This window comes from Pteropus vampyrus, unplaced genomic scaffold, assembly GCF_000151845.1.
Source record: "Pteropus vampyrus isolate Shadow unplaced genomic scaffold, Pvam_2.0 Scaffold25, whole genome shotgun sequence".
Taxonomy (NCBI): domain Eukaryota; kingdom Metazoa; phylum Chordata; class Mammalia; order Chiroptera; family Pteropodidae; genus Pteropus; species Pteropus vampyrus.
In genome coordinates, this window is record NW_011888806.1 from 4,074,993 (window position 1) to 4,082,638 (window position 7,646).

Consider the following 7,646-nt stretch of genomic DNA (forward strand, 5'->3'; position numbering starts at 1 on the left):
AATTCAGAATATTGAAATGATGGTTAATCACTGGAGGAATCTCTTTAAAGTTTTCCTGATGCTGGTTGTTGTTTAATCTCAGGATAGTCCTTATGGGGACAAGATTAAACAGAAGCACACGTGGTTACAAAATATAAGAAAAGGCCGAATGCTTTTTTATAATTGTGCTCTTAAAAGCACAAAAACACCACATAACTACATTTTCTCGAGATAAAGAAGAAATATAAGAAGACTGAATTTGAAATACACATGTGCATTCTGGAACAACTTGGACTGGTGATCTTAAAATCCAAGAGCTGTCTTTGTTCTTTAATTGACTCTTTCACGGATGAGGGAAAGCTCAGTCTCTCATCTCTGCTGTTTGACACCTCTGTGAGCTTTTGTGTCTTTTAGCAACGTTCTTACAACACTGGCAGAAAAACTGAGCAACACTCAGTTAAAGAAGAGGAAACTAAATTCTGTAACCCCTCTCTCCCATGGATCAGCAATAAATGCATACACAATGAATGTGGCTTGGGGTCTAAATCAATGATGATGCTGTTTCCAATTAATATCTCTCACTCTTAATATTGATCTTTATTGAATAACAGATATAGCTTCCTTTTCTTTATTTCAATCCTTACATTTTAGGGTGGGTTCAGGGTAGAGATTTTGAGAAACAGCAGAAAAAAAACAGTGAGTTGTTAAGGCAATGGTGTAGTTTTACTTCACAGTAAAGACGTAGGCAGCCTAGAGCTCCAGGTTTGAAAATGATTTGGGTATGGCCTTGTTATCCCTTATAGATCTTAACAACTTATTTGCTCTTTCCTTGTCATAGTGTTCTATTTTCCTCCAGTGTAAAATGGAACTACAACTCATGGTTCTTGTAAAGAAAGATTTAATTTAAACTCTTTAAAGATGAGTAGGTTTATATTATTTTTAAGCAACATAAAATTCTGGTGAAGAATTAAGATTTCTTCCTCAAATAAATTATCTTACATGTAATAGAAAATTCCAGTTTGATTATAAGACAATATAACTAAAATAGAGTGGTTTACAAAGTATTTTTACATATATTATCTCATTTAATTTTTACAATAATGCTATAACTTAAATTTGCCAGAGACCTTTCAGCCAATGAGTGTGCAGCATGAATTCAGGGACTCAAACTCAGGTCTCTGTCTCCAAATCAATGTTCTTCCACTACATTATAATGTTTCCTAAAATGACCTACTTTATCCTATTTTAATTAACATGATCTCTTTTAATTCAAATGATACCTTTTTGGGGTACCTTTTTTCCTCCACAAATTAGCAGTTTCTTAAGAGAAGCAAAACTCTAGTCTACATTTTAGAAAAATATTCTCATATGGAGCTTTACACTGGAGGCGCTGAGGGATGTAATGTCTTACAACATCAGTGATTTATAAGGTTTTGTCAGTTGCTTATTTGTTTATTAATTTTTTTCACTCCTTGTGTTATTCCCAAAATGATCTTGGGTGCATCAAAGATTGCTTACCCTTAGAAAATAGTAAATCTTGACTAGAAGCAACTTTATTTTAATAGTTAAAAGTATAGACTCTAAGTGAGACTGTTTAGTTCAAATCCTGTCTCCATCACTTGCTAGCTTCATGACTTCAGGCAAGCTTTGTAACCTCTCAGTGTTTCAATAATCTCATCTGTGAAATGGGAGAAATTTGGTAAAACTTACTTCAGAAGATTGTTATGAGGATTATGAGAGATTATACCATGAAGTTGTTAAAATGATGGCACCCAATAATTGCTCAGTAAATGCTCACTACTATTATATTCTTAGAAGAAGAGAGTTAAATCCCCACCTTCTTCCTTGGGGCTGAACTTGGCATTGATGATTATTTTTTTCTTCTTGGCTGTGCCAGGCTTTCTGGGTTGTGATATCTGGGTTGTGATATCACTCCTAGATGATGCAGACTTGAGGAAAATCATACTGTGTGCTCAAATCTCCACTCCATCCTTAATATTGTTAGGTAGTTAAAATTTTATCAAAGTTTAAGAAGATAGCCTGTCTAGCCTCCGGCCTCACTTCTTATCAATAAAATAAATCAGTAATTAATTTCAAATATGACTTTGATCCTGTTATTAAACTCAAAATCCAGTAGTTTTAATTACTGATTCATAAAAATAAAATGGCTGCCAATGAACCTTAATATATGTCAATAGTCAATACTAGTCAATTCCCTCTGCTTTTATTTACAAGTGTTTCTGAATTTTCTTATTTTGCCAGATAAACACATTTGCTTCTTTTACTATTACTCTTCTTGCTTCTTCCTCTACCCCACTCTTACAGGAGATAATGATACATAAAATATATAAATTACATACCAAGCACTGTCCTAAGCACTTTATATACAATATTACATCTAACTCCATCAAAAGTAAGCATTACTTTTCTCATTTTATGGAGGCTTGGAGAGGTTAAGTGACCTTGCAAAAGTCATGGATAGTAATTAGAAAATCCAGATGGAAAAACACATCTGTTTGTCCACGCTCCATGTATGCACATATCTGATTACATGAAAGACAGGCCTGTCATAATTACACGTGACATAAATCTTGGTGGTCTGGCTAACCTATTGATGACTAAATAAAAATATTTATAGGCTGCAATGAAGGGCTTAAATAAATATATGCAATGCAATGGACATAAACGTAAAGTCTTATACTATATTTTAAAAATTACACATGAATAAGACATAGAAGACATAACTTAACCATATAAATTATTTCTTAAAAATGCCCTGACCATTTTATCTGACTGGAAGATCAATTTAAGTCAATAATGTAAGTAAGATCTTAGGAAAGCCAATGTAAATGTTGACTACTCTAATAGCATATTACTTAGGTCAATAAAGTCAACAAAAGTAAAACTCCCTTGTACCATGCAGAATTATGACTAATTCTAGGTGCTCCTCTTTAAAAAAGAACACGGATAAATGCAAGATGCATATAAAGAGTACGGTAAGGGGTCTAAACACAACGTCAAATGCAAAATTATTCTGCAAACAGGGATTTTGTTGCTCTAGCGAAGAGAAGATTGGGGAAGAAAGGATACAGAAATGTTTGACAGGTGACTTCAAATCCTTGGAAAAGTAAACTTTGTATTATTTTATGGAACAGAAAAAAGAGTCTGATGAGCATATATTATAGTAGAGTAAGTTTCAGCCCATTAGGATTACCAACCTATTCAGTTGCTCAACAGCAGAAGGGAAAGCCACACAAAATAATGAGGTCTGTTTGTTTTCACAGTACGTGTTCAAGAGAAGACTGGATGACTGTTTTAAAGGATTCTCTCAAAAGAGATGATTGAAAACCACCCAGCAGATTTCTTTATACAAGAAATTGAACCAAATGATTTCTAAGTAGCCTTCACCATTTTAAGACAGTATAAAACTTATTCTTTCTCGCTCAATTATATTTTTCCATAATAAATTCTATTAGGAATATTATATTCATCTCTCATTCTTACATAATATCCTTTTCCTTCATCAAAATTCTGTGAAATGTTAGTATTTCTATAAAACTGTTCTAGGCCATCTCTACCTGAATTTGTCCATTCCAATCACTCTCTGATTCCCATCAATATCACCACATCTTTCTTTTATAATTTCAACTCCAGTGTGTACCTTTCATTCAAAATGTAATTTGTTGCACGTTTCTATAATTTGGTTGAAAGACATTTGAGAATGAGTGTTAACTTGTAAATTTTAAAGTTCTAGTAAACAACTAATTGCTGATATTAATGTTTTTATGTATTTACTTTTATTTTCCCTCAACGATTAGAGGCTAAGTTTGTTAGAAGAAATAGCTTCATTTTAAAAAGAGTCTAACAATTAAGCAATTTATTCATTAAAAATTTTTTTTTTATAAATAAAAATCATTAATGTATTAAGTCTTGGAAAGATTCCAAGATAATCCTAAATTTTTAGAAAAATATTTACCCTTGGAAATATTGTTTTTCCAGTTTAACAGAAGATACATACTCTTAAAAAGTTCTTCCACAATTTTTCTCTCACAAATTTGTGCATTTTTTTCAAGTTAGAATTTGTAATGTATGAAAATGTTTGCATGGTGAGGAGGAGTTAGTTTCTAATGCACCGCATCTTGTTCATTGAAAATACAGAATTGAATCATTTTGAGTATTTCTGAAAGCTGGAAGTTAATGTTTAAAATTACTGAAGAGAAGGTGGAGCCTTTTTTTCAAAGCCATAAAAAGGAATAATTGCGATGACACACCACAGTATGCATTTTATACTATCGAATGATGGCAGCTTCACTTTTGGCTCCATGCCCCAGAGGCCTAGCACACCCAAGGAGCATTGTAAAAGCTGCCTAACGCACACCCTGGCATGCGTGTGCCCACTTTTACAGCCGGCAATAATTTTAAAGAAACATACAGTACCTACTAGGTAACTTTTTCAGAAGACAAGATGTAATCAATAAGAATACAAACCTTTTGTATAATAGTATTATTAATAAGTGAATAAATAACAATCTCTTTTTGAAATGCTTAACCAAATAGCACTTATAAACTATTTTAGATCTTTATTACTTTCTGATAATGCTAAGGTAATAAAGATTTGAGTATATGGATAATGAATCATATAATCTTCTTGAAAATGGGATTTGTACTACTTTTTAATCTAGAGTCATTCAACTGCAACATGCAGTACCACATTTTTCAAATGAGAATGACTTAGTTGCTCTCTTATGGAGGTATAATATTATATCAACTACAGTAGAATTGCTAATACTTCTCACAGTTAATATTCTTCTTTATCTGAGTGCTAATAAAAGTTAACATCCTCAAATTATACCAAAATAAATAATATTTTATAAATAAAATATAAGAAATCTGATTATCTTGGACAATTTTTTATTCTTTAGCAACTGGATAAACCATCTAAACATTCAAAAGAATTTACCATTCATTGAAGTAGATGCAGGCTTTGTGTAGACTTGACTTTACAATCTGGTGGGTTGGGAATTGCCTCTTTGAAAATATAAATACAACATTAGATAATAAAGTAAATAATTAGGATTAAAAAATCACAATTAATTACTGGAGACTTGGAGAGTCAGTCTACTCTCTTTTAAGATGTCTTTAAGCAATTTATCAGAAAAGTTTACATAAAAATGCTTTCTGATTGCAACCTGCCTTTCCTTTCCCACCTGGAACTCTCCACAACTGCTAGCAACAAGTGCTCGAGGTGCCCATACAAGAGAGGGGCCTTGAAGCTTAAGTTTTATTAATTTCATAGTAATCCTGCTTCTGTTGTCCATATAGAATACTGATGGAAACAAGTGGTAAGTATTGTTTAGGACTCTGCCCCTTTCAGAATTAATATTTCTAGGTTCAACCTAAGACTGTGGGCAAGAGTTGAGTCAAGGTTAAGGGTCCACCCTTAGAGGGAAATTATTAAAATATTTTTATTCTACAATTTTGACTGTATTTCACTCCCTTGCATGCTATCAACTGGGAGAGATTAATGTACAGAAATGGGAGCAATCCACCTTTTCAACGACCCTGGCTCTGAACCAAAATGTGAACTAAGCATCTTGGAAGCGTTTTATTCTCAGCCATCCACAGTTAAAATACTTGTGTATAAGTTCATCATTATAATAACATCACAATAATAAGTGGTTTGTAATTCCTATCAATGAATCCTCTAGGAAACTAGATGCCAATTTGATGCTATAAACACATTAAGAAGTGATTAAACTTCTGCGAGGATTTTAGTAAAATGGACTCACAGGAATGAAGCCCACCCTAAGGAGTTAGATGATTTAGCTCTTTACCGCTGGGCAGATTTGGCAGGGTTCAAGATTGGATCGAAGAAGTAGCAGGAAGTTAGAGTGTATAGGGCCTATTTCCTTTGTAGTAACTTTAAGTTCATTCTGAGTAAAAGAAACAAACAAACAAAACATTAGAGGGTTTTAAGTAGAGAAATGGCATGATTATTACGTAAAAGGATCACTCTGCTACTATGTCGATAATGGACTATAGGAAGCAAGGGCAAACCCAGGGAGAGATTATTACTGTAATTTAGACAAGAGGTGATGGCAGTGGTCATATTCCAGATATATTTTGAAAGTAGAGCAAACAGTATTTGTTTGATGGATTGTGTGTGAAGTGTGAAAGAAAAACAGGAGTCACAGATGACCACGAGATTTTTAATCTTAATGATTGGGCAGATTACCTAAAAGAAGGAAGACTGCATGTATAACATGTTTAAGCACAAACAATCAGGACGTTATTTTTGACCAAATGTTAACTATGAGATGCCTGTTGGTCATTCAATGGAGCTATCAAGTAGAAAGTTCCGTGGATGAAGCTGGAGTTTAGGGAGGAGGTCCAGACTGGAGGTATCAGGTTATGAATAGTATTTAAAGTCATGTGATTGTAGGAGCTCATTAAGTGAGCAAACATAGAGAAGACCAAAGATTGAGCCTTGGGACACTCTAGAGTTTAGAAATTAGGAGAATAATTAAGACTTAGCAAAGAAGATTGAAATAGTGTTGCCAGTAAGGTAGGTGGAAAAGCAGGACAATGGGTACTGAGTAAGTATGAGTGGAATGACTTGATCCTACATACCTATTAACATGGAAAAACATCTATTGGAGGTATTCTAGAGGAATATGCAGTAGCAGGTTTCTCTCGCACTCTGGGGCAGGGCACAGGGATCTAGGAGGGCCAAGTGCTGTTTTCCAGTTAAATATCCCAGTCCTTAGGCTATAGGCATAAAAAGCTGCAAGACTAAAAAGAAGACTCAGCTGCTCCCCCTTAATGTAATCAGGGGCTACGATTCAAGAAGCCTGTGATTCTATCTGTAAAATGCGCCCAGGGCCCATTTTATCTGTGTGATTAACCCAGGAGCATTCTGAAAGAGAAAAGAGTAAGAGGTTATATGGAAATGAAGGGAAGGGGGCATACAGGTCCTCTCTCCTCTAAAAGTTCCATTCCTTTTCATGGCTTTAATTCTCACATATGTTCAGGAGATTTACCCTTCATGCATCACTATATGAGGCCCCATAGGCACCTCATACTCAGTATGTTTAAAATCGAGACACTACTCTTTCAACCCATCATAATCTACACTACCCTTTCCTCCCCCACCCCAACCACCAGATACATATTTCTCCTGCTATTATTTTTTACCTTAGTATATAGTCCTGTTTTAGCTTTTTGTGTGTGTGAAAAATAACCACAAAATCTCAGTGACATACAACAATTCAAATTTATTTTTCACTGATGGGGCTATGGTTCGATAGGCAGTTTTTGCTTCAGGCTGTGAGGTAAGTTCAGGTCTGTTCCATGAGTTTCATTCTGGGGCCTAAACTGAAGGGGCAGTGGCTACCTAGGGCATGCTTTCCTATTAGGGGAGGTAAGAATCTGCCAGAGGGGTAAGTGATACCTTTTAAAGTTTTAAACTCTAGAGACTTTAACACCTCATTGACACTAATGGACAGATAATCCAGACAAAAAAAAATCAACAAGGAAACAATGGACCTAAAAGACACACTAGACCAGATGGATTTAATAGATAATTTCAGAACATTTCACCCCAAAGCAGCAAAATATACATTCTTCTCAAGTGCACATGGAACAATTTCCAGGATAGACCACATGTT